This window comes from Panthera pardus, unplaced genomic scaffold (genome assembly GCF_024362965.1).
Source record: "Panthera pardus isolate Hobbes unplaced genomic scaffold, ASM2436296v1 HiC_scaffold_12, whole genome shotgun sequence".
Taxonomy (NCBI): domain Eukaryota; kingdom Metazoa; phylum Chordata; class Mammalia; order Carnivora; family Felidae; genus Panthera; species Panthera pardus.
Window position 1 is genome coordinate 57251839 of NW_026526677.1, and position 22538 is coordinate 57274376.

The 22538-nt window shown below is 41.5% G+C and overlaps 1 protein-coding gene across 4 annotated transcripts in view; it reads right to left on the bottom strand.

Annotated features, from left to right (window-relative positions):
• Positions 1–4344, bottom strand: part of FAM168A (family with sequence similarity 168 member A) — a 190587-nt gene extending 186243 nt beyond the window's left edge. Inside the window, exon 1 of one of the 4 annotated variants that reach the window (XM_053900077.1) lies at positions 4271–4344. The gene's annotated coding sequence lies outside the window, so the exon portion shown is untranslated. Of the gene's footprint in view, positions 1–2845; positions 3102–4270 lie in introns of those variants that run through there. The other 3 variants (XM_019449765.2, XM_019449763.2, XM_019449764.2) reach the window with 3 other exon arrangements.
• Between the last annotated feature and the right edge of the window lie 18194 nt (positions 4345–22538).

Genomic DNA, 22538 nt, shown 5'->3' on the forward strand with positions numbered 1-22538 from the left:
CCAGGTGATTACTCTTCATTTTGAGCTTTCAAAAGCTAGAGCTTTAACATAAATATCTCACCTCTAGCTCAAGCCTGCAGATCCGCAAAAGCAATGTCTGCACCCCAAAGTTATGAGAAGAAATGCTTGCATTAGATTACACTCTCACTGAATTACAGGTAACTGCTCAAACCTGGTTTTTATTGTAATACAGCTTCCTTATAACAAAACACTTTCAATCCCAAGGATAAGTCAAATCTTCCATCATTCTACCTATTTTGGAACAACAAAAAAAAAGGATTCTAAGTATTGGGCATTTTTACATGCTCAACTGTGAAAGCCAAGGAAAATGGATTGTTTACGAGCTGAAGTCTGAAGCTTGAACAAGCAAACAAAAAATCATTTTGATCCTGTTGATGCCAATTTTATCCTCTTTACATCCCTCCTCATGTTTTCTCAGTCTGAGCTCTAATCAACAGCTACTTCATGTTTAACATATCATAGTTAATGCAATTAAGTGCAAAAAATTGTTTCCCTAAAACTGTTTCCCCCCAATCACACCCCTCTCTACCTTCCAGGATCACTATTCTGCCATAAGAATGAACATATCATGAAGCTTTAAATAAAATTGCTGATGAATAGATGGAGACACTGTTTCTGCAGTTAATGCAATGTTCCTATATCAACACCAACTCCTAAAAAAAACACAAAAATGATTCTATATGCTTTACTTAGCCACATCAGACAGAATTCTGACCATCTGAATTCCTTTAGGAGAAAATTCAATCTATAGAAATATAGTCCAATTATTTTAAATCTTATCAAGTAATGTCAAAAGAGAATCAAATGAAAAACTCCATCAATACCAAACCATTTCACCAATGAATATTTATGACATTTCCGTATTTCCTGTCTTCTCTCTGTTTACATAAAGCAGTGGTGCCAAGATTCATCTCAGGATTATTAGCCTGCAATACAATGATGGGCCTAATTGCCTTGCAAACCAGGACACCAATAAATGGAGTCTTCAGACAATCAATTTTAAGAGGAGAGAGAAAAAAAAAAAAAAGGCCTAAGCTCTTTCTACATACATGCACTTTGCCTAAGAAATAAATTCAGCCTCATATTTTTCAGTCTCATTTATGGGTTCTCAAGCAAGAAATGCTCCCTTAAATATCTCAACTCATCAAATCTATTTAATTCCAAATTCCAGGACTAATTTTCAAATGCACCAAGGGGAGGGTGGGAAGAAGCAGGCAGAGACATCATATAGAAAGATATCTATCACATTTCAGATTTATCTTCTCCATCTTTAGTTTGGGAGGTTTTTTCCTCAAAGTTTCTTTTTATGATAAATGAATAGAAAACACCCTCCCGTCGCCCCCCCCCCCTTAATTCTACTTTAACTGAAGCCCCTCTTAACTTCACCTTTCGGGTTGATTTACTTCCAAATATGATACTAATACAAATGAAACAAAAAGATCGAACTAACAGCTTAAGACATCCTCTAGGAAAGAAAGTCTTTAATGTACCTTCTCTGTCCCCTGCAAAGTCCCCTCTGATTACTGTCCCTCCCCTAACCACAGCCTCCAAAGCTGTCCATTTAAGTACAACCCCTTACCCTCTTGTGTCTCTTGGAGGACGTAAGAATCTTTCCTCTCTAGAATCATCCAACCCACTTCTTCCCAGCCCTGCTCACCGCCCCACTCCATCCTCCCTGCCCCATCCGCACCTGCAACTCCAGGTTTCCCACTCCTTAAATAGCTTCTTTGCCACCTCACCATCAGCAACCACCCCTCCAGTCCTACCAGTTCATCTCAGACACTCCTTTTCCAAAACTCCCTCCACCACCTTGGAAAGGGGCATTTTCTTCAAGATACCATCCCCCAACCTTGTGCACCACCTGCCACTATTCTTTCACTGTGTCTAGCCCAGCAGCATCTTCTGAGCCCTCTGACTCAACCCCGCACCCAGGGAGCCACCATGCCTTTTCCAGTGGCTCTAAAATCACCCTAAATCCCATCCCCTGTGTCCCCCTCCAATTTCAATCTCTGCCTGCCCATTTTGGGCCTAACTTCTAATTTACCCCCCTCCTGCCAGCTCATCATCATACTCCTCTCATTTAAAGTCCCACCCCCACCAAGCTCCTATTCCAACCTCCATAAGCACTCCCCAGAAAAACCCCCAATTCTACCTCCTCTGCTCTCCTAACCCACGCTATTCCATAAGTCTCCACAAATTACACCACCCCCAGAGGGCAAACGCCCACTTCAAGCTCAGGTCTCAACCCATGCCAAGCCCCTTACTCCCAGCCCCTACCACCTACTTTAGTCTGCCTTAGGTCCATCCCAAATTCCACCCTCCTGAATTAACACCCCTCCCCCAGGGTCCTATCCAACCCTGCAATCCCACTGTCTATTGAAATCATCTCCCCACCTTGCACCCCGGCTGGATCCCAAGCTGTCAACTGCTCCAAGCCAACCCCAAATCCATCACCCTCATTCAGTCCCCTCCCCCATTAAAAGCCATCCCACTCCAGTCTCATCATCCATGTCGCCCAAAAACATCCCAAATTCCACCCCGACCTCCCAAGCTCACGCTCCTGTCCCATATCGGGTCAATCGCTATTAAAAGTCCCCTTCCCTTGTCGCCGCCCCCCCCCCCAACCTGCTTGGGTCCCACCCTCACCCCACCCCCAGCCCGCGCCTGGACAAGTCTCCCCTGCCAACCCGCCGTTCCATCGCGATCTCAACCCCCTTCCCCCAACCCGCGCGGGGGCTCCGCAGCCCCCACTCTCGTTCTCCGTAAGTACCACCGGCCCAGGCTCCGAGAGAGCGGACCAGGAGAGGGGGGGAGGTCTCCTCACCGGCGAGCCGCTGCAGGCGAAAACGGCGGCGGAGGCGGCGATGCCCTTGTCTTCTCAGGAGGCTACAGCGACGACGCTCTCACTCCCTCCCCTGTGTCCAGTAAGGTGGCGGATGGCGCGCAGGGACCGAGAGCCTCCTCCTCAGATTCGGCTCTGAATCCTCTGCAGTAGCCGACGAAGAGCCCGACGGGTGGGGGGAGGGGACGCTCGGCTGCGGGCGAAGGAGGAGGAGGCGGAGGGAGGGGGCGGGGGACCGCTAAGAAGGGCGGGGAAGGAGGAGCCTGCGCGGCGCCGCGACACGTCCCACAGCCTCAGCGCGCCGGGACCACAATTCCCGGCATGCCCTGCTCCGGCCCGCGCCTGGCCTCCGCGGCCTACGCCTCCAGCCGCGCGCCCTATGCAGAGTGGCCGCGCCCGCCCTGGTCACGGACAATGGAGTAAAGTCAACCATCCCTTAGCGGCTTTTGTAAACTCAGAAACCATTTGTGAGGAAAGTTAGGTCTCCCCGAGCCCTCTTCTCAAAGTAGCGATGTTTGCAACGTCTCCAACCTCTTTACACACACATACACCCGCCGCCGCCCCCTGCTGGACTACACTTCCCAGCATGCTCCCACAGTCTCCCGCCCTCCTTCCGGACCCTTCTCAGAGGCGGTACTAGAGTTCCCAGGGGGTGGTGCCTGCGAAATGCTGGGAGATGCAGTTCTCGTTTCTTCCTCCATGTTAAGAAAAAGAAGTGAAAGAGAGGAAAAAAGGAAGGAATAACCCACTGAGGATAGGCCTAGATGGGCTAGATCACCTGTGAGTCTGTACTCTCATCGCCAGCCCCGTTGCCACTGTCACACCAGAGCTAATTCAGCAGCTCCCTCCTGGTCTCCCTGCAAATCAGAGGACGATTTGGCAACTTAAATGCAAATGTGAAAAGAGGTTGCTTTTCGACCGGGCTCCATTACTTTAATTTTTTTTTACCTTAAAAAGAGAATGAAACATTTTGAAAAAGATGAATGCACAAGGTGCATTGAGGTTTTTGATTATCGGGGTATTGTAAATCTCCATTTGTATATACAAACAATACAGTAGTAAGCAGCTATTTGAAATGATGATGTAGATCTATTTATTGACACGAAAAGCTATTCACCATTTATTCTGGAGGGAAACACATTGATTACAGAACAGCATCTTTAAATGGTCCAATTTACGTGAAGTTTGAGACGATAGTCTATAAAAGCATAGTGAGACTTAAGCAAAGAGGTTCCCCCAAATACTATCAGTGTTTATCTTGGAGGAAAGGGTGTCAGATTTCAAGTAATTCTTATTTTCTTATTGCCTAAACTGTTTAAAAAAGAGCATCTAATTTTTTAAGTTATAAGACTATTTTCAAAAAATTTCCAAAATCCAACAACAGTTCTTTGCTGCCTAAAAGCTTACCACGGCTTCCTGTTGCCCTCGGTGGTGCTCTGGGATGAGGCCTGTCTGGTTTTTCTGTGAGCTCAACAGTTCCACTATTAAAACAAATAATGGTGGTTATTTACAATTAATAAAAGACCATTAAATTAGTAGAATGTTTTCTATTCTCATTACCTATTCTCAAATTTTTACTTCTTCCGGTCTTTCCAAAGCCATTTCCTCCTTTTCTCCTCATTCTTGAAATTCAAACCAAAATCCCACCTTCCCTAGAATGAATTTTAGGCACATTAATTTTCTTTCTATCTGAATTCTTATAGCACTGGTTTTTAATCTCCGGGCCAGAGATCTCTGTGGAGATGGGGAGTGAGGAGGGAGGAACAGAGTTACTGTAAAGGGTCTGCAAAGCTCTCCTTAAACAAAACATTGTCTATTGACTGAATAAGTCTTATACTTAAAAAAATAATTTTTCTTCTGTGTCCAACTCTCCTAGCATATGGAACATGGCATCAGATGATCCCCTATTTAGCATAAGTCCTGATATGGTATTTTAGATTTAGGATATTGTTATTCCTTGATGTTCTGAACACTAGAACATTCAAGCTCCACTAGCCAGCCCACTGGAGAACCTCAAGCCTACGTGAGAAAGGCCAGGTTCCTTGTATCAGAGGTTAATGTGGTCTACAGCCCTGCTGCAATCAATCTCTTCAGCTTCACCCCACCTAACTCTAGTTACACTTCTGTTCCTTATGACTCACTCTGCCCAAATATATCGGGCACTGTCATTTTCTTTTTTTTTTTTTAAGATTTTTTTTTTTTTCAGTAATCTCTACACCTAATGTAAGGCTCAAACTCACAACCCTGAGATCAAAAGTTGCACATTCCACCAACTGAACCAGCCAGGTGCCGCGGGCACTATCATTTTCAAACTGCCTATCTCATTTTCATCCTTTTTGCCCAGCCTTAAAAGCCCAGTCCCATACATACATTTCCCCAAATATCATAGCCCCTCTGATCCCTTTTTTTAAGTTTTTAAAAAAATTTTTAGTGTTTATTTTTGAGAGAGAGAGAGAGACAGAGCACGAGTGGGGGAGGGGCAGAGAGAGGGGGAGACACAGAATCCAAAGCAGGCTCTAGGCTCTGAGCTGTCAGCACAGAGCCCAAATGGGTCTCTAACCTATGAATCGCAAGATCATGACCAGAGCCAAAGTCGGACACTTAAACAACTGAGCCACCCAAGTGCCCCTCTCTTTTCTGAGCTGAGTAAGAAAAGTGCCTGTGACATGTTTGCTATGTGACAGGGAAGTCCCTTCCCCTCCCTAATTGTTGCATTGCCCAGGCCCTCTTCTAAACCCTCTTTACTTCCCTCCTCCTTCTTTTTCCCATTTGTCCTACTGGAAGAAAGAGGGGGGCCAGGTGAAGATCAGAATTAGAAGGGATCTGGTCTGGCCAGGAAGTAAAGCATTATCAGGTTTAGGGTCACAGGGATGAGAAAGTTTACCAGACTATCCTAAATTAGACCTTGCCTTAAACATGCTGGGTGACCTTTAGTAAGTCTCTTAACTGTCCTGAATCTCAGTGTTTACATCTGTAAAATGGAAGGAATGATTCCTGCCCTGTCCCCTCAAAACGTTATTAGGAGAATCCAATAAAGCGATGAGTATGAGAGTATTTGGAGACTGTTAAGTGACACTTACAGTGCAAACCCTTCATCTAATTTGAGAATTCTCTCTCCGAATCCCCACCAACTGTTGGTATGTAAACTTTTTACTCAGAATTAGACCATTATTAATGGATTTATTAAAGTATTTAAGGAATCAACTCCATGAAGCCAATTTAATTCCTTGATAAATTTTCTGTATAGCACAGTTAAACAATTTCTAACTTTTCTAGATCTTTTTCTATATTGAATTTGCATCAAGATATATTTTCTCTGTCAATTTTACAAGAAAGATCAGATTCTTCGGTTATCTTTTATCTTTACCAATTTTTACTGATTTTTGCTTCAGCTATTATGAAGTTTCTAGTCATTATTTCCACCAATTCCACCTTTTCCTGGAAGCAGTTTGAGCCATTGTCAGTTTTATTTTGTGTTGATTATGTCTACCAAGTGGAATCTTCCCAGGGGTCAACTTTGCAATGTTTAATGTTACCAACAAAGATGGGATCATTCAGTTTGCTTTTCCATCCATAATAAATGTTTACCACATGTAGTTTTAGCCATTGTCAGTTTTATTTTGTGTTGATTATTTCTACCACATCTAATTTTTTTTTTTTTTGTTTTCTGCAACCCAACCAAAACACACTCAAGGACAAAATGACAGTGTCAAAACACTATCCTTTGCCTGTTATTATCTGATTAACTGGGACTGTGAGATGGTTTTGTCTCCACTGTGTTAATGAGTTTGTTTGAGCTCCTCTTTCTCTCAAAGCATCTCTTTAAGAGCATTGGCACACATGTGTGGGCTGGACTCTTAAGAATTGCTTGCAAAAAAAAAAAAAAAAAAAAAAGTATTGCATTAGAATGGCAGGAAAATGGACATTACAGACCATGTTAGGAGAACCAATTTTCATTGAGCCAGCTGCTGGGCTGGCATTTAAGATCCATTATGTCATTTAATCCTTCAGCCTAAACTTCCTTTACATGCCCATTCTATAGCAGAGAAAATTGAGGCCCAGAGAGAGGAAGAGATGGCCGAATTAGGATCATAAACCAAGCCCTGGTTTAACACTTGGTGCAATTTGAATGTTTACAAGTTCCAAAAATTATGTAACTTAATTTTTAAACTTTTGCAGTCATCTTAATGGAAAATTAAATTATAATTTTAGAGTTTAGCTAAGATAAACAAGAAAAATGCATGAATATAAACAAAGCATTCTCAAAGAGCTTTTTGTAAATTAAAAATAGAATTACCATATGATCCAGTAATTCCACTGTTGGGTATTTACCCAAAGAAAACAAAAACACTAATTCAAAAAGATATATGCACACCTATGTTTATTTCAGCATTTATAATAACCAAAATGGAAGCAGCCCAAGTTTCCATCAATAGATAAATAAAGAAGATATGGGGTGTGTGTGTATGTGTGTGTGTGTGTGTGTGTGTGTGTGTGTGTGTGTATAAAATGGAATATTACTCAGTCATAAAAAAAGAATAAAATCTTGCCATTTACAACCACATGGCTCTGGAGAGTATTATGCTAAGTGAAATAAGTCAGTCAGAGAAAGACAAATACCATATGATTTTACTCATATGTGGAATTTAAGAAACAAAATAAAAAAAGAGGCAAGCAAAAAAGAAAACCAGACTCTTAACTATAGAGAACAAATTAATAGTTATGGGGGGGGGGGTTGTGTGGAGACATGAGTGAAACAGGTAAGGGGATTAAGAGTACTAAGTGATGAGCACTGAGTAATGTATAGAATTGTTGAATCACTATATCATATACCTGAAACACTGTATGCTAATTATCCTGGAATTAAATTTTTAAATGTTTATTTAGTTTTGAGAGAGAGACAGACAGAACATGAGCTGGGGAAAGACAGAGAGAGAGGGAGACACAGAATCCAACGCAGGCTCCAGGCTCTGAGCTGTCAGCACAGCAGGGCTCGAACCCACGAACTACAAGATCATGACCTGAGCTGAAGTCGGCCGCTTCACCGACTAAGCCACCTAGACACCCCTTGAATTAAAATGTTTTAAATATATTTAATTTTTTTAATGTTTATTTTTATTTTTGAGACAGAGAGAGCATGAGTGGGAGAGGGGCAGAGAGAGAGGGAGACACAGAATCTGAAGCAGGCTCCAGGCTCCGAGCTGTCAGCACAGAGCCTGACATGGGGCTCGAACATACAGACCGTGAGATCATGACTTGAGCCGAAGCCGGATGCCCAACCGACTGAGCCACCCAGGCACCCCTAAATATATTTTAAAAAGAGATTTTTTTTTGTGATAGCAAATGAGATAAGGAGTATGAAAATGTTTTGTAAATGACCAAACACTGGACAAATGGAAGTTACTACCATTTGTGATGAAGGCTGTTATACCAACCTGTTAGGCCATTTTCCCAGAGTGCTAGAAAACTAATAACATAATAACATTCAGTAGATGGGTATCAAATGCCCATCCTAATATTTAATTCTAACAACCAATACTAAAGAATAGGATTGCATCCTATATATCTATCCTTTAAGACCCAATTCCGACATCAGGAAGCCTCTCCTCACCTTTGGTTAGGTTAGAAGCCCACTGTGCTCCCATGGACTGCTCACACTATATGTTCACTGTCTATTTACTGTCCTCAAGGACAAGGAGCAAGGTGGTCTGGTTCATCTCTGTGACCCACCTAAATCAGTTCAGCCGGGGGCTTCTCCCAGCGTAAGCCTTCAGTAAATAGTGGTTGAATTAATGAACAAATCAGGGGCGCCTGGGTGGCTCAGTTGGTTGAGCGTCAGACTTCGGCTCAGGTTGTGATCTCAGGGTTTGTGAGTTTGAGCCCCGCGTCGGGCTCTGTGCTGCCAGCTCAGAGCCTAGAGCCTGCCTCAGATTCTGTGTCTCTCTCTTTCTCTGCCCCTCCCCTACTCACACTCTCTCCTTCAAAAATAAATAAACGTTAAAAAAGAATAAATCAATCCATTAGGGGCTGCTAGCTGGCTCAGTCAGTGGAGCATGGGACTCTAGATCTTTGGCTTGAGAGTTCAAGGCCAACAATGGGCATAGAGATCACTTAAAAATAAAATATTTTTTTTAAAAATCTAAGGAAGTTTATTTTTTAATTAACATGACAAGTATATAGACCATATAATCAACAAGGGAAATAACAATAAAGCTTGGGGGAAGAATTTTTTTAAATGACAATGGAAAGATAAATTAAGGGCAAAGGTAAATCATAAATGAATCTGCACAAACATTAACAGCTATGGAAGCTTCCATGCAGCAGCAGGCAATTGGAGGAAAGAGGCTTGACATCCCAGGTTCAAATCCTAACTCAACTAGGAATGCGTGTTTAGTCACTTCCCCTCCTACACCTGATCCTTATCCATAAAATTGCTGACCATATAGAACCCCAGGGCAGATAAAAGAATTAATCAAAGTACCAGATGTTTTGCATGCTCTGAAAAGCTGACAGAAGTGAGGGCTGTTACTGATGAAGGTCAGGAGAGAATTTGCTGGGAAGTTTACGTTTAGGAAGATCCTTTACATAAAGCTGCTCAGTTCATAAACTTGAAAACAAAAAAAAAAAAGCAGTCTGATTATAGTGGGTTAAATTGTGTCTCCCAGAAAGTCCCAGTTTTAACCCTCGTGCACGTGAATGCGATCTTATTAGAAAGTAGAATCTTGGCTATTAAAAATCTTAGGATGAGATCCATCCTGGATTTAGTTGGGCCCTAAATCCAGTGAGTGGAGGTGTCTTTATTAGAAAAAAGAGAAGAGATTTGAGGCACAGAGACAATAAATGGGAAGGCCATGTGAAGATAGAGGCAGAGATGAGTAGTCACGCAGCCCCAAGCTAAGGAACACCAAGGACTATTGGAAGCCACTAGAAGCTGGGAGGGAGGCATAGATGGATTCTCCCGAAGCCTCCAGGAAGAACCAAGCCTGCTAACATCTTGATTTCAGACACCTGGCCTCTCAACTGTGCAAGGATACATTTCTGTTTTGTTTTTTTTTTAATTTTTTTTTTTAACATTTATTTATTTTTGAGACAGAGAGAGACAGAGCATGAACGGGGAGGGTCAGAGAGAGGGAGACACAGAATCTGAAACAGGCTCCAGGCTATGAGCTGTCCGCACAGAGCTGGACGCGGGGCTCGAACTCACGGACCGCGAGATCATGACCTGAGCCGAAGTCGGCCACTTAACTGACTGAGCCACCCAGGCGCCCCGCATTTCTGTTGTTTTAAGCCACGAGTTTGTAGTAATTTGTTAAGGCAGTCCTAGGAGACCAATATACCAATTAAGCTGGAAGCCCAAGTAATCAACTAATTAGCAAATATTTTAAGACCCCCCAAAAAGATTCAGAAGAGTATATTTTGGGAAATGTTTATCCATTCCGCTTAATCTCTAAAAGCAGCTATGGAAAATTTGTGTTAACATCCATTGTCTTCAAATCCATGCCTTTTCTCTTTTTAACTAGTAGTTCTTGACCTGTCTCCTGGGGTGGCCCATACTTTGAATGAGTAGAAAGAACTCTGGTATCATACAAATTGCACAGACTTAGGAGACCAGATCTGGGTTCATATCACAGCTCAGCCACCTAGAGGCTACCACACTGAGAAAATCATTTGTCCTTATTGAACCTCCATGTCCTCCATTGTAAGATGTGACTAATATTATCTGCTTCATAGGGTGAAATGAATTAATTCATGTCAAGTACAGTGCCTGACCCAGGAGATTCATAACTTTGCCTTGTCCAGAGAGCAATAGAGATCTTCTCTTTTTATTTGGGTGATGTTTGGCTGGTGGAGGAAGGGAAAGGAAGGAGCCACCAATTTTCATTTCAACTAGAAGGTGGGAAAGCATTCCAGAAAAAGAGAAAGAACAAGAACAAGTGCTTTTATTTCCAGAAGAGCTGAGGTTCCTCTGGGTGGGATCTATGAACCCCCCTAGAAGAAGATGGACAGCGTTGGATACTTATGTATTATTCATTCAGCATAAGGTACCGACCCCAGGCACAGTAACTCCTGCATTGGCTGCCTGGGATTTGGGTGGAATTGGGGCCAAGAGAGAGAGGTCACTGGTACTCTAGTTATCAAATTCCATTCTGGACTGAGCTCCTTTGGGAAAGTTTACTGAAGTGGAAACCCTTGAAGTGTACTCTGAAGGATGAGGAGGAACTCATCAGACAGTGAAGGAACCTGTAGAGGGCAGAGGAAGCGTCCCTGAGTTCAGGAAAACTCAGATCAGGGGTTCTCAACCCTTTTCGTGCCATGGACCCTTTAGGTAGGCTGCTAAGGCCTACGAAGCTCCTCTCAAAATAATGATTGTAAGTGCATAACATAAAATACCAGAATTACCAAAGAAACCATTTATACTGAAATACAGTGATCAAATATGAATATATATTCATTCACAAATTAAAGATCTCACTACCTAATAACTACACAGTTTCAAAGTAGTGATGAACACAAAATATGTCAGCATATTTTCAAGATATTTCAAAATATTTCAAGATATTTTGCAACAACTGTAATGTGATAGGGAAACATCTGTGATTTCTGTTGGTGACAAAATTGGAAGGTACTGCTAAGTCTACTTGCGGCTTGTCACCTATATTCAAAATGGAAAGAAAAACCAGATTTCTGTAAAGATTAATGAATATAAAAATGTAGCTCTCCCATCCAAGAGCACAGCCCTCTGGACTCTCAGGCCCCAGGTTAAGAATCTCTCTTCCAGTGCTCGCTTCGGCAGCACATATACTAAAATTGGAAGAATCTCTCTTCCAAGTAGTTGGACTAGAGCATAAAAATTATGCAGGAAGGGACGACAGAGACTGGGGGCTTGTGTCTGTGACAGGAATTTTAATTTTTAAAAATTTTTTTAAATGTTTATTCATTTTTGAGAGACACAGAGTGTGAGCGGGGGAGGGGCAGAGAGAGAGGGAGACACAGAATCCAAAGCAGACTCCAGGCTCTGAGCTGTCAGCACAGAGCCCAATGTGGGGCTCAAACCCACGAATCATGAGACCATGACCTGAGCCAAAGTCAGATGCTTAAGTGACTGAGCCACCCAGGTGCCCCGGGAAAGGAATTTTTTTTAAATATAATTAATTGTCAAGTTAGTTAACATACAGTGTATACAGTGCACTCTTGGTTTCGGGGGTAGATTCCCATGATTCATCGTTTACATACAACACCCAGTGCTCATCCCAACAAGTGCCCTCCTCAATGCCCATCACCCATTTTCCCCTCTCCCCCACCCCCTTATTAACCCTCAGTTTGTTCCCTGTATTTAAGAGTCTCTTATGGGTTTGCTTCTCTCTCTGTTTGAAACTATTTTTTACCCCTCCCTACCCCTATCGTCTTCTGCTAAGTTTCTCAAGTTCCACATATGAGTGAAAACATATGATATCTGTCTTTCTCTGACTGACTTATTTCACTTAGCATAATACCCTCCAGTTCCATCCACGTTATTGCAAATGGCAGGATTTCGTTCTTTCTCATTGCCAAGTAGTATTCCATTGTATATATAAACCACATCTTCTTTATCCATTCATCAGTTGTTGGACATTTGGGTTCTTTCCATGATTTGGGTATTGTTGAAAGTGCTGCTATAAACACTGGGGTACATGTGCCCCTATGAATCAGCACTCCTGTATCCTTTGCAGAAATTCCTAGTAGTGCTATTGCTAGGTCATAGGGTAGTTCTATTTTTAATTTTTTGAGGAAACTTCACACTGTTTTCCAGAGCAGCTGCACCAGTTTGCAAGAGGGTTCCTGTTTCTCCACATCCTCGCCAACATCTGTTGTTTCCTGAGTTGTTCATTCTAGCCACTCTGACCAGTGTGAGGTGGTATCTCAATGTGGTTTTGATTTGTATTTCCCTGATGATGAGTGATATTGAGCATCTTTCTATGTGTCTGTTGGCCATGTGATAGGAATTTTTAATGGAGTGTGGGGTTGAGAAGGTAGTGCCATGCAGTTGGCAGAGACTAAGGATCCAGCCAGAATTGAACTCCAATCCTCCTTCCTATCTCCATCCTCACAAGCTGTGTGACCTTTGGGCAAGTCACTTCATCTTTCTGCAAAATGTGGATATTCACACATACCTCCCAGGGCTGTTATGAGTGTCTAATGTAAATTTCTCTTCAACCCTACAACTCTGTAAAGAGACAAGGATTTTGCATTTTGTTTTGTTGTATTTGTTTACAACTGTATTGTTTTGGTTCTTTATGAAAGAGGAAAGCTTTAGAAAGGTTGGCAGGAGACACTTGGGGATGGCAGGAATGAATAGAGCAAAGCGGACAAGATCAGGCAGACGGGAAGTTGTCTCTGGATGGACTGATCTTACGTCTCAGAGAATACACTTGAGGTAAGCAAAACAGTGCAGACAGAACAAGACTGAGGCAGGAAATCCCCCAGAGGGAAAAGCCTAGAAGTCAGAGCCTCTGTCCAAATACCTATGGCCTGCCATGTTGCTGTTCTGCTAGAGATGGAAAAGTTCTGAGAATGGAATAACCACCTGCGTACCCACTAGTTTGCTCTCATTGTAGTCTTAAGGGGGCGGGGGCTGTTCCTTTTTTCCCCAGTTTTAGGAAGTCTTTATCTATTGTGAACAATCACCTTTTGACAGTCAAAACTGATTTCAAAGAGGATAAATTTGCACAAATTTATCAAAGAATGCACCAAACCCATCCTTTCCAGCTCTCACATTTTCTTGTAGGCTTTTTGTTTCCTCCTAAACTTCTCTTGAAACATTCTAATCCTAACCTGGATGAATTAAGGGGAAAAGAAATGTGTCTGCATCTCACCCAAGAGAGCCTGGGGGGCTGTTTTCTGCAAAGGCCATTCAGGAGCCAATGCCTTTGAGGGTAGTGAGAGATTACCAGAAGTAGGAAGGTCTGGGGCTTGGACATATGTGTGGCCTGCTGTCTGGAGGGACAGCGCATGGTAGATAGAAGGACATTGGTATCCATTAATCAAAATATTTTTCTCTACAAAAGACCAGATCCTTTGCAGGGGAAGGAGCCCATATAATGTAAGCTCTGAATTGGATTTAATTTGATTTAAATTGAATAAAGTAATATGTCATTTCTTACTTCCCTAACTTTGTGGAGTAAGATTCATACCCGCTATATAATCAACAGAAAAAAATAAAACTGACAACATCTAAATTGCACACAGTGAAATTACTCATTGACTAAAATGGATGGAAAAATCAAGGAAGCCTTCTTGACAAAATGTAGATCTGGAAAATTCATCCCAGGAAAAGTGAACTCCATAGAAAATAGAAATAATGACAACAAAAGATAACTTACAATGGCAGAAGCTATAATTATTAAACTGTGATATGGATTTTTTAAATTGACTGGTAACACAAATCATCATTATGAAATTTATACCGAAAATTATTTTTCAGATGAAGATAATTATAGTTCAATTTAAGCCAAAATGAGTAAGTTGGAAATAGATTTAATGACTGTATAGAAAAATCAAAGGTATTGAACTGACTTAATGGGATTTGTTCTGGGAAATATTTTCTCAGTGAAAAGTAATCAATATGATATAATTCCATCAAAAATTTGTATTCATAACTACAAGACAAAAACGTCCTCAGGGTCAGGTAGACTCAGCCGGTAGAGCATGCAACCTATGATCTCAAGGTTGTGAGTTTGAGCCCCACGTTGGGTGTAGAGATTACTTAAAAATAAAAATCTTTAAGGGCGCATGGGTTGCTCAGTCGGTTAAGCGTCCGACTCTTGAATTTGGCTCAGGTCATGGTCTCACAGTTTTGTGGGCTCTGCGCTGACGGTGCAGAGCCTGCTTGGGATTCTCTCTCTCTCCCCTTCTCTCTGCCCCTCCCCTGCTCATGTGCTATCTCTGTCTCTCTCAATATAAACAAATAAACTTTAAAAAATAAAAATAAAAATCTTAAAAAAAAATTTTAATCTTTAGGGTCAAAGTGGGGGCCAAATATCTTGACTCTCTACTAAAGCTCCTAGAGAGAGAAAAGAAATGAAGACGGTGGCCAAACCTTTGCTGATCTACACTTTATCAAGAAGATTTCCCTGATCCTTTTATCAATTTTTCATCAATAAAAAGTTTCAGGGATGCTTGGGTGGCTCAATGGGTTAGGCGACCCACTCTTGATTTCGGCTCAGGTCATGATCTCATGCTACATGAGATCAAGCCCCGCATTGGGCTCTGTGCTGACAGTGCAGAGCCTGCTTGGGATTCTCTCTCTTCTTCTCTCTCTGTCCCTCCCCTGCTTGCACTCTCTCTTTGTCTCTCTCTCTCTCAAAATAAATCAGTAAATATTAAAAAAAATTTTCACTGTGTGTAATTTCACTGCTGTTTTATTTTTTCTGTTGATTATGTAGTCATCAGTGCCCTACAAGATAGGCCCCTGCCTTGGGGCCCTACTACTTAACATTCTCTTTGTCCATCCATTTCTCCATCTGTCCACTTAATAGTTACCAACCAAACAAACACCTGCTCTGTGCCAGGCCCTGGCAAAGGAATCAGGCCAGGCCCCTGCCCTCAAATGATTATAATTTTAATTATTTTTTTCTAATTCTACACTCTTTCTTGTTACTTCATAGGAGAGGACCTCCAGTACAATGTTGACTAGAAGGGATGATACTGGGCACCCTTTCCTTATTCCCATTTCAGGAGGAAAGCTTTTTCTATTTTATCAGCAAGTATGATGTTAGATGTAGGTTTTTTGTGCATGCCCCTTATCAGATGAAGGAAGTTCCCTTCTATTCTTAGTTTGAAAGGATTTTATTATAAATGATTGGTGGCTTTTATCAAATTAATTTTCCACATCTCTTGAGATGATCCTATGACTTTCTTAACTTTATTCTGTTAAATTGGTGCATTATATTAATTTTCAAATGTCAGATCAACTTTGTATCCCTGGAGTTAACACAATTTGGTTGTGTAGTATTATCCTACTTATTGATCTTTGGGTTTGGCTTGCTGATAATTTGCTTAGAATTTTCACATCTTTGTTTAGCCTATAATTTTCCTTCCTGATAATGTCCTCGCTAGGTTTTTGTACCTAGGTAATGCTCATCCCATAAAATAAGTTGAGAAGTACTTCTATTTTTTCTGTCCTCTGGAAGAATCTGGACTTGGAGTTTTCTTTGTGGGAAGATTTTTTTTTTTAATAAAAAATTCAATTTCTTTAATAGCAAAAATTTAACAGAAACTACTCAGTTTTCCTGTCTCCTCTTGTGTCAGTTTTAGTAGGCTGTGTTTTTCTAGTTATCTGTTCATGTCATCTGAATTTCAAGTGTGTTGGGATATAGTTACTCACCATTTCCTCCCACAATCTTTTTGATTCATGTAGGATCTGTAGGGATGGCACTCTTTTCATTTCTAAATTGAGAATTTTGTCTTCTCTTTTTATCTTTCACCTATGTGGCCAAAACTTCATCAACTTTACTAGTCTTATCAGAGAATTAACTTTTGGTTCTTTGAATCCTCCCTTCATATCTTTGTTTTCTATTTTATTAACTTCTTCTGTCAACTTTATTATTTTCTTCTTTCTACTTCATTTGGATTTAATTTCTGGGTGTTTTTCCTGACTAGTTGAAATAGATATTTAGATAATTTATTTTCAGCCATTGTTTTCTTTTCAATATACTCACTTGAAGCCACAGATTTCCCTCTAAACATGGCTTTAGCTACATTCCACAGGTTTTGACATATTATATTTTCATTATCATTTGAATCAAATACTTTGTAATTTCTATTGTGATTTCTTTTTTGACCTTTGCATTATTTGGGGATTTTCTAGTTTTCTTTGTGTTTTTGATTACTAGCATAATCCAACTGTGGTCATTGAACATACTCTGTATGATCTTAACTCTTATAAATTCAGTTAGACTTACATTATGGCTCAGCATATCAATAAATATTTGTGTGCACTTGAAAAGAATATGTATTCTATTGTTATTGGATCCAATGTTCTATTATGTCAATTATGTCAAAATTCTGAAGCATGTCATTCAAATTTCATTTGTCTTTATTGATATTTTTATTTGCATAGTCTATCAGTTACTGAGAGAGTTGTATTAAAATATCCCAGCATGATAATGGATTTGTCTATTTGTCCTCGAGAAATAGGCCCTGCCCTAGAGGTTATCACAGTCAGATATGAGGGCTGACACAAGTAAGTAATAATTGTGAGTATATGTTTAAACATTCTAGCAAAGAGAAACCCAGGGAACACCCAATGTTTTGGTCATATAGAACTCATGGAAGCTCCCTAAATATGGATTTTGTTTTTCCCTACAAGACCTTTGTCTAAACCACGTGTCACAAACTCAAATGCCTATATTTGAAAGGAACAGGGACAATATAAAATGAAAAGAAAACTTTAGATTTCTAAACTTGTATAATAGTTGAGGAAATGGGCTGAAAAAATTACTCAGCTGCAAACATGGTCAATCTTTCATGAGAAAAGAAGGATGACTCTGAGGGCAGAACCAAGACCCACAAGGAAGTATTCCCAAGTTTGGTCTGAATCATGTAAGTGCTTGATTTCAGAAGCAATGTGTGCCCTGCTTGATTTCAGAATTGCTATGGACCAGTGACTCCTGTGTACCTGTTTCCTCTCTATTTGAGCAGGAAGGTCGATAGCAGTTACCTTGGTCCTGCTTGGGATGTTGGGCAGGTAGAGAGAAGACAACTTGTCTCTCATTTGCAGGTGTTTGGATAAAGCAGAACTGTACTTGATGAGACTACTTGAGGAACTACTCCCAAGGAGACTTGTTTTCATCTGAATTTGACTAAAATGACAAAATTCAGGATTTCAAGTTGATACTGTGATGGGATGAGACTTTCAGGGCCTTACAGGAAGGTGAGAGTATTTTGCATGTAGGAGAGACACAAGTCATTGGGGTTAAGAAGGCAGATTATGTTATCCAGCCTCGAAGATGGCCTCCATAATTCTTACCTGTGATAGAGGGTAACTTCTAAGATGAGGTCATAAAAAGCATTGTGGCTTCTGCCTCACTCTGTCTTGGATCTTAGAAGGTGGCTGCCATGTCATGAGAACAGATCCACATTCTGAGGAACTGAGACCTCCTGCCAATAACCAAGCTTCCCATAGAAACTTCAGATGACTGCAGCCCTGGCTGATGTCTTGACAGCAACTTCATGAGAACCTAGAGCCAGAACTAGTTAGTTAAGCCATTTCCAATCCTTGACACAGAAAATATGTGAGACAATACACATCTATAGTTTCAGGCCACTACATTTGGGTGTAATTTCTTACACAGAAATAGATAATTTATACTCCCACTTGGACGGCTCACACTTGAACTTTAAAGAACTACATCTATTTACAGCATAGAGGATGATTGTTATGGCAATTAAACTTACATCATCACTAATACACTAATACATCATCACTGATATAAAGCTGTCCCTCTGAACGAACCATTTCTTGAGCCTCATCGCACACCCATCCTTCACCTGCTATCTCCCACTCATTCTCCAGGATTTATCTCAACTATTTCCATCTCTAAGAAGCCTCCTATTCCCAGGGACAGAGAGACCCTATATTTTCCTCTGCAGCAGCACTGGTCACTCTAAGCAGAAACTGGCTAGGTTCAGGTCTGCCTTGTGTAGCAGATGTCAAGCAACTTGAAGGCAGGACCCTAGGCACGGGGCCAGGCATGGGACAAGTAGGGAGAGTCAGTGAGTGCTTACTAAATGATTTAATGAGTTTGGAAGCAGTTTCTCACCCCTGGGGGCCTTGGTGAATTTTTAGGGCCTCTGTGAAATGGAATTCCTGTACTCTTGAGGTCTTCAGGTACCTTAAGGGAAGACTCAGTGGACCCCTGGGGAACTCCTTTGTACTCCTTTGTTAGGCCCACAACCAACTCAAAAGACAGACACCTCTTAAGGAGATTTTCAGGAAAGGCTCAGGGATTCATGGTTGTAAGGAACAAAACCATGACAAAAATTTCTGGCTGATTTAAGAGAAGGAATTTATTAAAGGAATATGGGACTAGGGGTGGCAGAGTAGCTCAATTGGTTGAGCACCCGACTCTTGATTTAGGCTGAGGTCATGATCTCATGTTCATATGGGTTCAAGCCCCACATGAGGCTCTGTGCTGACAGTGTGGAGCCTTCTTAGGATTCTCTCTCTCCCTCTCTCTCTCTGCCCCTTGCCTGATCTGTCTCTCTCTCTCAAAATAAATAAACTTAAAGAAAAGAATATGGGAATAGCACATAAAAAGATGCTCAACATCTTTAGTTGTTAGGGAAATGCAAATCAAAACCACAATGAAATCCTTCAAATTCACTGGAATGACTAACAATTTAAAAGACGGATAATAACAAGTGTTGGCAAAGATGTGGAGAAATTGGAAACTCCATACATTGTTGGTAGGAATGTAAAATGGTGTAGCTTCTGTGGCAAACAGACTGGCAGGTCCTCATAGTTAAACATGGAGTTATCATATGACCCAGCAATTCCACTCCTAGGTATATATCCAAGAGAAATTAAAACATATGTCCATACAAGAATGTGTACAAGAATGTTCACAGCAGCACTATTCATAATAGTCAAAGAACAGAAGCAACCCAAATGTCCATCAATTAATGAGTGAGTAGACAAAATACAGTATATCTATATAATGGAATGTTATTTCACATAAAAAGTAATGGAGTACTAATACAACATGCCACAACATGGATGAACCTTGAAAACACTACGCTACATGAAAGACACTAGTCACAAAAGACTACATATCGTATAATTATATTTATATAAAATGCCCAGAGTAGGTAAATCCATAAGTACACATAGTAGCTTAGTGGTTGCCTAGGGATTAGAGGGTGCTAAGGGTTGAATTGTGTCCCCCCAAAAGATATGTTAAGGTCCTAGCCCCTGGTACCTATGACTGTGACCTTATTTGGAAATAGGGTCTTTGAAAACATAATTAAGATGTAAACTAAGAGGGGCACCTGGGTGGCTCAGTTGGTTGAGCCTCCGACTTCGGCTCATGTCATGATCTCATAGCTCGTGAGTTCGAGCCCCGCGTCGGACTCTGTGCTGACAGCTCGGAGCCTGGAGCCTGCCTCAGATTCTGTGTCTCCCTCTCTCTCTGCCCCAACCCACTCACATTCTGTCTCTGTCTCTCTCAAAAATAAATAAACATTAAAAAAAAGATGTAAACTAAGATAAGGACTATAGAGTAGGTTATGTTCTTTTTTTTATGTTTATTTATGTTTGAGAGAGAGTGGGTGTGCACACGTGAGTGTGGTAGGGGCAGAGAGGTGGGGACAGAGGATTTGAAGCAGGCTCTGCACTGACAACAGAGAGCCCAGTGTGGGGCTCGAACTCACAAACCATGAGATTATGACCTGAGCTGAAGTCAGATGCTTACCAAATGAGCCATCCAGGCCCCCAGGGTATGTTCTTAATCTAATATAAGTGATGTCTTTATAAGAAGAGAACAGACACACAGTGAGACGCACAGAGAGATGAATGCCACATGAAAACATAAGACACAGAGGAGAATGTCACTTGGTAACAGAGGCAGCAATTGCAGTGATGTACCTGCAAGCCAAGGAGCACTGGGGATTGCTGGCAACAGCAGAAGCTAACTGAAAGGCTGGAACAGATTCTCTCCTAGAGCCTGCAGAGAGAGCCTGGTCCTACCAGCACCTTGATTTTGGACTAGACTCCAGAACTATGAGAGAATACATTTCTGTTGCTTTAGGCCACCCAGATATTTTGTGTTATGGCAGCCTTAGCAAAGTAGTACAGGTGACTAGGGAGAAATGGGGAGTGATTCCAAGGTGTATGGCCTTTTTTGGGGGGGCGATGAAATGAAATGTTCTAAAATTCATTGTGGTGGGACACCTGGGTGGCTCAGTCGGTTAAGCATCCAATTTTAGCTCAGGTCATTATCTCATGGCTCATGAGTTCAAGCCCTGTGTCAGTCTCTACTCTGACAGTGTAGAGCCTGCTTGAGATTCTCTCTCTCCCTCCCCCTCTCTCTGTCCCTCCCCTACTCACTCCATCTTTCTCCAAATAAATAAATAAACTTTAAAAAATCAAAATAAAATTGATTGTGGTGATGGTTGCACAATTCGGTGAATATACTCAAATCACTGAACTGTTTATTGAGATATATCTGTTACATATATGTATATATGTGTATACACACACGTGTGTGTATACACATATATAGGTTACATATATATGTTACATATATGTATATATATGTATACACACACGTGTGTGTGTGTATACACATATATAGGTGTATATATATATATATATATATATATATTTTTTTTTTTTTTTTTCCTTCAGTGCTAGGGTGCCTGGGTGGCTCGGTCAGTTGGGCATCTGACTTCGGCTCAGGTCATGATCTCGTGGCTTGTGAGTTTGGGCCCTGCGAGGGGCTCTGTGCTGACAGCTCAGAGCCTGGAGCCTGCTTTGGATTCTGTCTTCATCTCCCTTGCCCCTCCCCAACTTGCACATTCTCTCTCTCTCTCTCTCTCTCTAATATAAATAAGCGTTAAAAAAAAATTTAAGTGGTATTGGGGAGCTCACAGAATCAACAAGAGTCAAACGGAACCAGGTATAGAGCCAAAAATATCACCTCAAATCATATGAAACTGGTCTGGGGAGAACCCCACAGTTGCTTTCTGAAGGATCAGCCACTACAGACTTAAATATTATTATTAAATGAAGCAGGTCCTCTTTTTTATATCGAGGAGATGTATAATTTACATATAACAAATTGCATTCATTTGAAGTGTATAGTTTGATGAGTTCTGACTAATGTATATATCCCATGTGACCACTATCACAGTCAAGATACAAGATATTTTCATCACCCCCAAAAGTTTCTCTGTGCCCCTTTACAGAGAGTTAGTTCCCTGTAGAGGGAATCTCCACCTCCAGCCCAAGGCAAGTACCGATCTGTATCCTGTCCACTTCCTGAGCCTGCTTCTCCAACCTTCACCCAACACCCTTCCGATAAATTCCTTTTCTTTAAGTGAGCCAGAACTGGTGTCTGTGTTCACAACCAAACATCCTGGCTGATAAAACAGGGAGAAAACAAAGTAAGGAGAAGGGAGGAAAAAAGTAACTCAGACAAAATCTATCCACTCAGATATATAAAGTTCAAAACCAGAGGAAAACAACTCATACATTCCTCAGGGATACATCCCCTTTTGGGTAAACCCATAAAGAAAACCAAAGGCATGACTGTGCAGTCTGGGTAATGGGTTAGCAAGTGTTCTCGATACCTCCCGCTGCTGTGAAGAGAGTGGACTCCCCCGCCCCACTGAGGTTGAGCTTGGCCATATGACTTACTTGGGCCAGCCGAATATTAGTAAGCACGAGATGAGCAGTGCCTTAAACGTGCTTGTGCTGCTGTTTGCCATGGCTCTCCCACTTCAGTGAGCTGCCAGGAGGAGAATAGGCACCAGGTAGACTCTGATCCTAGTAGGGTGGGAGACACATGGGGCAGACCTGGCTCCAGTTCTGCAGTCTGGAGCCCCACCCAGACAACCCATGGCCTGAAGTAGAGCCACCCCACCAAGCCCAACCTAGATTAGTGCAACGTGCAGACCATGAGAGTGAGGCAAAGGC